Here is an 8,155-nt window from a genome sequence, read left to right as displayed (position 1 = left end):
TGATGCTTGCGTTCAGTAATTCTAGTACTTGCTCTTTCATGGCGTCGTGCTTTATATCGCCCAGGTGTCGCTTGGCGTGCACCACTAGCTTTGCGTCCTCTGAGACGTTTAGACGGTGCTCAGCAATGTGCCGTGGAACACCAACCATATCAGCTGGTGTCCAGGCGAACACGTCCATGTTCTCGTGTAACAACTTCTTGAGCGCTGCGCGTGTTAAATCGGACATCGCCGGTCCTAGGGTAACTGTTTGTTCTGGGTGAGCGCTGTTCAACACCCATTTCTCTGCCTCTGCGCGTGGCGCTGGTTTACTTGCTTTTGTAGGCCTCATTTCATCTGTTGCTAAGACTTCCTTGCTTGCGTATATCAGTGCGATGCCTGTTTTCGTTGGGAATCCAACGGCTGAATGTGGTGCAGAGCAAATCATACTGAAGTCTCCCTGGGATTCTCTTCCTAGGAGGATGTCGTGTCTTGAGTGTGCGGGTAGCACCATGAACGTGACTTCTTCTGTTCTTGAATTTCGTCCGTCTGAAAGTAACACCGGGAATGATATCTGTCCTAGGGGAAAGACGGCCTCGTTGCAGAAACCAGTTAATGGGTAGTCTACTGGCTCCAAGCGCGCCTTGTCCTCCTGGTCAAATTGATTGAAGCATTGTTCATATATGATATCCGCGGTGCTCCCCGGATCGATGAAGATGTAGTCTGTCTGGTAATGGCCAATCACTCGGGGAATAACTATTGGTCGTTTTTCCCTCGGGCCTCCTCTAACAACTGGGAAGATGACTTGCTTCTCGCGCCATGAATCATCTTGCGTGCGCTTGTTGTAATTTTTCTTTGGTCTTCGTGGACCTCCCTGCACCATGTGGGTTTCCAACTTCCTAAGTTTTTTGTTATCTGGCCCTTCGTCTCTTCTTTGGATTTGGCGGTAGTCGCGCTTTCCGCCCTTGACCAGGTGAGTGAGCTTTCCATCTCTTAGGGCTCTTTCAATTTCTTGCTTCAGGCTAAAACAGTCATCGGTTAGGTGACCTGTGTCCTTATGGAATTCACAGTAGAGATTGGGATCTTGACCCCTTTTGTTGCGCATCTGCAGGGGTGGTTTAAATTGGTGATTTTCAGTGGCCAAGACCTCCGAAGGGGTCTTTGTTAATGTCGTCCACTGCTTCTCTCTGTTTTCCTTCTTTACTTCTTTTCGGTGGGCTATCTGATTGATTGTGTGTCGCGCATCTTCTCTTGGTGGACTTCTTTCTCTATGACTGGAAGACCTCCATGACTGGCCTCTGCCTTTTTTGTCATGTCGGTCATTAGAGTTATGTGCGCATTGACGGTGGTCGTCACCGGTCAACTGTTTGTCTGTCTGTGCTATTGTTTTGGCGGCCTCAATGAAGGTTTCCCAATCTTTGGGTCCTCCGTCTCTTCCTTTCACGCGCTTGATTAAATCGTCACACTTGACTGCCCTCATGAAGTGCGCACGCATCATTTTTTCTCCCACATCCCCAATCTCCAAAAATTCCTTGTTATATCTTGTGATAAAATCTTCCATGCTTTCATGGTCTCGACGCCATATGTTTAGACAATCTGTTGGGTCCCTGGCGTGCCTCCGCTGTTGAGAGAAGTGTGCCAGGAACTTCTCTCTGAAGTCGACCCATGATTTGATTTTTCCTGCTGGTAAGCTGTCGAACCAGACGCGCGCTGCGCCCACGAACGTTTGTGCGAACAGGTGACACCAAGTTGGTAGGTTCCACCCACCTGTTGCTCCTGTGCCTTTGAAAACCTGGAGATGATCATCTGGATCTGTCAGTCCATTGTATTTGCCAACGTTGTGCGGCAGCTTGGTTTTGTCTATAGCGGCTGTGGCAATCTCTTTTTTTGGGTAAAGGGTTACCCCGGTGATTCTATTAAATTCCAACGCAAATAAGTACAAGTAGTGAGGATGAGTTCCACACTAGTTCATATATAGGACATGCCCCATATATGTAAAACAAAGCAAACAAAATCACTATGACATCCCATAACCTAGCCTACTATACATCAAAGAAGAGATCTAGTAGACGAGACAATGCAAAACAAAAAACAAAATCTCAACCGCCATCATCAAAAATAAAGCTGCCACAAACCGGCAACCCCTTCAAACGAACCAAAGACAGTCTATCCATTTGAGAATTTTGTGGACGAGGTGCTTGCCCCTGCTTTCGAAGAAAAAGGATGAAGACCCGATGTCATAAATTTACTCGTTTCATTGTAGACTTCAATGACCTCCTCTTCATCCGAATCCTGTCTATCAGTCACCTGTTTCTCTTTTTTCTCTATTCGCCCCACAGTTTTACCTTCCTGATCACCAACATCGCCCCTAAGGGCATCAAACGGATTTGAAGTTGAAACCCGGTTCGAACTCTTCAAGGCCGGTTTTGGTTTAGGATTGGTAACTGGTCTATAAACAAATTTAGGTTTCTGATTTTTCATGTGTAGACCTTGGATGTTAGCTTTCTTCTTTCTCGCACCCACATCCTGGAACTCATCCACATTCTTTCCAGAATCCACATTAGGAACAACCTGAGGGTTCTTTGGACACGAACTATCATCATGACCAAAAACACAGCAAGAAGAACACCGTAACGGCTCCCAATCATATTCAATCTTAACTTCCACCTTAGAATAACCATTACCATCTAAAGATGGAATTGCAACAGTGACACTTCTTTTTAAATCAGCCCCCGCCTGCACTTCAATAAGAGCTCTGGCGTAACTACTTCTTCCCCAAGATTCAGCACACATCGTAGCAGTATACGTATCCAACATCTTAGGCACCCCTATCTTTGATGCAATCAAACTAAGACCATCCTCAGTATATGCCGTTAACGGCACATCGTGCATCTTAACCCACACCGGAATAGCTTTGATATCCTCTTTTTCCAGTTTGATAGAGTCCGACCACATCTTCAAAATAATCGGAACATTTCTTATCATCCATGGCCCGTCCTCTAACATTTTATCCATCCCTTCCTTAGTTTTAAACTTAAAGAAAAAGAAGCCGTTCGCATTCATCATCAATCTAACCAGACCGTATTTAACCCAATTGTTCTTAGCAAAGTAATCCACCACCGGAAACGCTAGCCGTTTACCCAAGAAATACCCATAGAGGGTGTTTGCATACCTGTCCGTGACTTGTTGGACCGAAGCCAGCGGAATAACAACATCAGCTCCTTCAACAACCTCAGAAGACTCCATCTCCCTAAAGTTGACCGTCACCTTCTCCTTCGAGTTCTTAACTGCATTTGCAAAAGATACCGGTTCCGTCGTTGCTGAAGGTTGCGGATTACCATGACCTGCCAAAGCAGCAGCATTGGATCCTAATCTTTGCTCATATCGCTTGGTAGCTTGCTTAATCCCTTCCCAATCCGAAACCTTAGTTGCTGACCGCATGTTTTCAGCTTCAATTGGAACTGAATTCTGTAACAATTCATCAATTATGTTGACATGCCGAGGTTCAGTTTGAGCCGAAAGATCGCCAATAATCTTAAACCTTGCTGCAATTTCTTCAAACGTTGCCCTCGGTGTCGCATGAAGATCCTGTTGCTTTCCACCAGAACCACTAACATCATCCATCCCAAATTCGACAAACCCTAGCCGCCGTCAATCAACAGGACTGCCGAAATCTGATGTTGCTGGAAACTGTTGAACAATGAACTGCCGTCAATAGGAATCAGCAATCAAGGAAAGCCGGCTGAAACAAAATCAGCGTTGATAAACCCTAGCCGGAACCACGCTTGAAATCGATCAAAACCCTAGCCGCCTTCAAGTTTAGGATCGATCAAAATCCAATCAGAAACCAATCGGACCCAGAACTCAGCAACTAAGCAACAATCAATTACCGTAGAAAAGAAGCTTAACCCTAAATGCGAAATCAGAAATCAACGCTACGTAGAACGAATGGATTGAAAACCTCTACTCGCAAACCCTAGCCTGATTACAAAACGTCGATCAGAACCAGGATTTGATTGATACGAGAACTGATTTCACAGGAAGAACCAGATCGCCATAATCGCCCTTGTCGCCCTTAAGTCAACAACAAAGGATTTACACAAAACTCCAAGTTGTAATTCGGCTGTGGCAATCTCCCTGATGAATTTCGAATCTTCAGCCATGTCGTCTGGACGATAGCTTAAGGTATAATCATGCTCTGCCTTTGGGTTGTATCCTGCGCGCTTTGCGGGCTCGTATGACGCGTGTTCCGGGTGTAACCTGCTGAACACTGTGCTTTCCTTGTACATTGGGTCTTCCTCTTCATCTTCCCACTCATTGTTCATGTTGCGCGCGCCCAGGCGGCTTTGAATCGGCTTACATTGTAAGTTGGAGTGCTGCACATAGTTGCTTTCTGTTTCGCCATAAGTGTCGCGCGTGTCGTGCGCGCTAGGCTTTCTGATGTTTGTTGCAGGTCCTTTTTCTGGTCGTAAAGTCCACGCGTTGACCTGCTGAGTCGTGTGTGTGCTCAGAGACCGTTGCGGTGGAGTAACGAACGCCGATTGGTTAGCCTGTGCTTGGAGCAGGGCTTGTTGCGTGCTCAATTATGTGTAAACCAGGTTTATGGATGCCACTTGTTTAGCGTACCAGGAAGCCAGAGTTTTTCCTTTGGGTAGTCCTAATAGTGCAGAGAAATTTAGTTGAGCTTGTTCCGATGGAGCTGAGGGGCCAGCTCCATGGCTTGATGCATGTACCGGTGGAGGTGTTTGAATCAACCCGGGTGGGGTTATTTGCTAGACTACCCCTTGTGGAGGTTGGAAAGTGGCTCCGTTTGTGGTCTGGGTGATTATCCTGGTGGGAGTTGGAAAATGGGTCCAGTTGTGGTTTGGCTAGCGACCCTTGATGCACTTCCGAAAATGCTCGGAAAATCGTTGTTTGTTTGCCCTTCCTGGATGGTTTCGTTCCTCTGACCCCTTTGGACGTGTGCTGAGTCCGAAACGAGTTCAAATGAAGAAACTTCTCCATCTACATGGTATGAAGGGTTTTGTTCAGCCATTGTACGAGTGTTTCTTGAAAGGAAAAGAGATGAGATTGGTTTTGCAAAAAGCGGATGGCGCCAATGATTAAACACTAGTTAACACGAGGTTAATCGATGGGGTTATTTCGTCTATGGGTTCAACCTCTTTCCTTACTCGTGACAATAGCTCGAAACCTGCAAAACAGTAACCATCGTCAGTCTCGTTAAGAGGGGGAGAAAGGGTATTTCCCTCTTAACCAGGCTCCGGCGTGAGAATAAGTACTGTTCTGAGAGAAATAAACAGTGTGTGTATGGAGTGAGTATGGAGAGTAAAGATCCTGAACCTGAATGATGAAGGGTCCTATTTACAGCCGGAGGGTGAAGAAGGAAGGAGCAGTTGTGCCAACTGTGGGCGCGTGCTAGCTGTTCGACCAAGGGGAATATCCTCTTGGTCTGCTCTGTCACGGCAGGTGTAGTGGTACACGTGGCGTTCTTACATTTGCCCACGCTGGAGACCTCATACTGGTGTTGTCAGCTCTGCTCCCTGATTTGTCGCAGGCCTATGTGGCGTTCTGCGAGTGGTGACACGTGTTGTCCTTTATGTCGGATAGAGCATCTTTGGCGCCACCTGTAAATCTTTCAGAAGTTTCTAGAAGTTTCTGGATTGCTTCGCTGATGTGGACGCCTTGTATGCTCAAAAGTTGTGTGGTCCCTGCCATGTAGACAGGGAATTAGTACCATACCTCTTCACTAACTTAATCACCACCACACCGCCTACCCTTAAAAAGAATAATAGTGGTTGGTTTAAAACGATTTTTGAAACATTGTTTAACATGGATCATAGAGCAGATAAACTAAAACTCTAAAAGTACAAGAAATTAAGGGCAATTAAAAAATAGAACAATGGTGGTGTTGCGTCAATTACAAATTTAGAACTTCACAAGTCAACAAACATGGGATGATGGGTGGGGCCCAAACGTGTCTCCTTGCATATATGATACATTTTAGATGAGAACTTGTTTGGTGGGTTTGGTGGGAATATTGGACTAGGTTAGGGTTTTATCCACAACCAAAGTTTTTTCTCAATTTATATACTTTTAATTTGAAAGATGTTTGTGTATAGTGAGATTGTACAAGATGCTTAATAAGTTTTTTGTGCATAGTTGTGTTATATATGGTGTTTAGTAGTGTTGTACCTCATATTTTGGGGGTTTAAAAAAAATTGATGTTTCACTTTAAACCCAAAACTACTTGATTTTGTAGTTTTAACCCAAAAGTTTTTAGTTTTCCAATTTAATCTCACAACCTTTTTACTTTCAACTTTGATCCCCTATGTTTTTCATATTTTGCAGAATTTTTCGTTTTACGTTTAGATATAAATTTTGCGACTTAACACGACACAATGTGTGTGTGGTTCAACGATTTTACGTTTTGTTATACGCTTCGTTCTAAATTTTGCGAGTTAACATGGGGCAACGTATGTGTGTGGTTCAGTGTGTTAACGTCGTCTATTTTTCCCGTTTAATAAGTTCGTCACAACGTGCGAGTCCTAAATCGAGTTAGTTATTATTTTCTATTTTTATATGTCGGTCTAATTTTTCCACATTAAGACGCCTCAACTTCAATTTTGGTGGTTGTTGGCTATAGTGTGGCACTGATGCTATTTGTCACGATTTTACACCTCCGCCGCAATGCATGGAGCTTAATACGATAGGTTATTTATATGGATACAAGTCATGTAACGTAATTGAGATTATTTGGTGATTTAGTTATTTGTATAAGATAGTAATACAGACTTAACCGACAAAAATACCTTTAACACATTGTAAATGTGAATCTGATCAACAACATGTCAATTTCGTTGGCCACGGCGCAACGCGCACGGATCAATCTTCTAGTTTGAATTTATTTTGTTACATGTTATTAAACTTTATAATGGATTTAGGGTTATGATTTTATAAAAAAAAAATATATTTGGTTTTACTGTGCGTACTGATGATAATATTTGATTTCATAAACGCGTTCATCACAAATTGGAAACATAACTAAAAAAATGTAATACGGATAATGAAAACTTTAAAAGATTGTAATACGTTAAAAAATATCATATGAAAAAACCTTAAAAATCTGTACATATTATAACTTAATCTGCATATTATTATGTTATTGATCCTATATTGTCTCAATATTATAGAAAAATGAGTAAACAACAATTTCAGTCACTGGTGTTTAAACCTAATCACAGGTTCAGCTCTCATTTGAAAAAAAAAATCAATAGTCTGATCCTTAGGGTTGTCGATTGCTCGCAATCAAGTCTCTTTGGCAAATGAACGTAAGTTAAATTGGGGTTTACACCTAATCACAGGTTCAACCCTCAAGTTATGGCTTCCTAAAGAAGATGAAAGGATTGATAGGTGCAAACGGGGCCTTTCAAGGGATGATATTTGTTATAAGGGTTTCTAAGATACAAAATTACCATATTGCCCTTCGTTTTCAAAGTAAAAATACATAAATGCCCTAGTCAACTAACAATTGACTAACAAAAGTTTGTCCCAGGGACTTGATTGCGAGCAATCGACAACCACAGGGACCGAACTGTTGATTTTTTTCAAATGAGGGCCGAACCTATGATTGTGTGTAAACCCTAGGGATTGAAACTGTACTTTGCTCTAGAAAAATTATAATTTCATTGGTAAACTAGTCGAAATCTGGAACCGGTGACGAAGCTTGAGATTTCCGACCGGGGGGTCGAAAACGTATATACCTAAAAAAAATTATAAAATCGGGGGTCAAAAACGTATATACATAGAAAATTCTATACGAAAACTACATACCGGACACTACTGAGCGAAAAGTTCGGGGGTCGCATACATAATTACCATATTGCCCTTCATTTTCAAAACAAAAAGACATAAATGCCCTAGCTAACTAACAATTGACTAACAAAAGTTTGTCCCGGGGACTTGATTGCGAGCAATCGACAACCACAGGGACTGAACTGTTGATTTTTTTCAAATGAGGGTTGAACCTATGATTGGGTGTAAACCCTAGTGACTGAAACTGTACTTTACTCTAGAAAAATTATTATTTCTTTGGTAAGCTAGTCGAAATCTGGAACCAGTGGCGAAGCTTGAGATTTCTGACCGGGGGGTCGAAACGTATATTCCTAAAAAAGTTATAAAA

Source organism: Helianthus annuus, chromosome 2, assembly GCF_002127325.2.
Source record: "Helianthus annuus cultivar XRQ/B chromosome 2, HanXRQr2.0-SUNRISE, whole genome shotgun sequence".
NCBI lineage: Eukaryota > Viridiplantae > Streptophyta > Magnoliopsida > Asterales > Asteraceae > Helianthus > Helianthus annuus.
The sequence above is the reverse complement of the archived record's forward strand: the minus strand, read 5'-3'. Positions refer to the sequence as shown.